Source organism: Chinchilla lanigera, unplaced genomic scaffold, assembly GCF_000276665.1.
Source record: "Chinchilla lanigera isolate Chin_1 unplaced genomic scaffold, ChiLan1.0 scaffold00034, whole genome shotgun sequence".
In the NCBI taxonomy this organism is placed as follows: domain Eukaryota; kingdom Metazoa; phylum Chordata; class Mammalia; order Rodentia; family Chinchillidae; genus Chinchilla; species Chinchilla lanigera.
The window spans coordinates 3,926,615-3,927,930 of record NW_004955435.1 but is presented as its reverse complement, the minus strand read 5'-3'; the positions used below and the strand labels follow the sequence as shown (position 1 = coordinate 3,927,930).

The 1,316-nt window shown below is 48.2% G+C and overlaps 1 long non-coding RNA gene across 1 annotated transcript in view; it reads right to left on the bottom strand.

Annotated features, from left to right (window-relative positions):
- Positions 1–962, bottom strand: part of LOC106148992 — a 13,582-nt gene extending 12,620 nt beyond the window's left edge. Inside the window, exon 1 of the long non-coding RNA XR_001234845.1 lies at positions 895–962. This is a non-coding gene — a long non-coding RNA (uncharacterized LOC106148992). The remainder of the gene's footprint in view (positions 1–894) is intronic.
- Positions 963–1,316: the final 354 nt, after the last annotated feature.

Genomic DNA, 1,316 nt, shown 5'->3' with positions numbered 1-1,316 from the left:
GCCTGAAGGCTGGTGTGCAACAGTGCTCGAGGCAGCATGGCTCCCTGTGTGCCAGGGGCCCTCCCTCAGGGGGCCTACAAGGCAGGCAGTGAGCCAGCCAGAAGACTGGCGCTCCCCACCTGTGGCTCCCCGTGTGCCGGGGGCCCTCCCTCTGGGGGCCTACGAGGCAGGGAGTGAGGTGCCGGTTGGAAGACCGGCGCTCCCCGCCCGAAGACACTAATATTCAACTAGTTTTGATCTAGGTAAGTACAATTTCACGTTTCAGTCAAGAAGTATGTTATGTTCCTTGCCCAGTTTTCATCTCCTTCACTCTCTTCTGGTTGAGATGAACCCTCTCCTGTGACCACCTGCCAAACCTTTCCATTTATCAGCTAACCACGGCCTTCCTGATGCCAACGCAAGACCAAAGAAGAGGCAGGTCAGGCATAGTGATGATATATTGTGGAATGAATTAGAGAGTGCGCCATGAGCAAACAAATAAACAACAACAACAACAAAGAAGTAAATACTTCTAATATAACCTTTCTTTCTTTCTTTCTTTCTTTCTTTCTTTCTTTCTTTCTTTCTTTCTTTCTTTTTTGTCTTTTTGAGGCAGAGTTTCACTAAGCAGTTCAGGCTGGCCTTGAACTCACTTCATAGCCCAGGCTGGCCCCGAACTTGCAGTGATCCTCCTGCCTCAGCCTCTCATGTAATGGGATTGCAGGGGTGCACCACCACGAGCTTTTGTTCCTCTACCAAGTTAACAAGGGGTTCACATTTACTGTGAAGCACTGTCCTCTTCAATTTCCTCACAAAACAGAAACAAACCGAAAGAGTTTCATCCTTGCTGCTACTAAAACACCAATGAATTACAGTTAACACTTGTTTTAGTCTATTATTATTTTAAAAACTTACCTCCAACTCTGGTGCCGTAATACCTTTATGTTTTGTTTTGTTTTGTTTTCCGGTACCGGAGATCAAACTCACAACCTTATGCTTGCTGGGCAGGCGCTGTGCCGCTGAGCTAAATCCCCAGCCCCCATAATGCCTTTATCATCTCACAGAGTTAGTGGGATGGGCCTCTGGGAGGGGTTCAGCTGGGTGGTTCTGCTTGTGTCTCTCGTGTTGTTCCTCTCAGGAGCGGGCAGGAGCTGCAGTAGTCTGGCTTTGGCTGTGGATAATGGTCTATTTTTCCAGATGCCTCATGAGCATTGCTGTTTGCAGGAGGCCTCGGTTTCTCACTGGCTTTTGCAGGAGGCTAAAGACCGGGCTGTATTATTCTTCTGTTTCCTCACAGTATGGGAGTTAATTTTGTCCAGATCCGTAGTCTAAGTGTG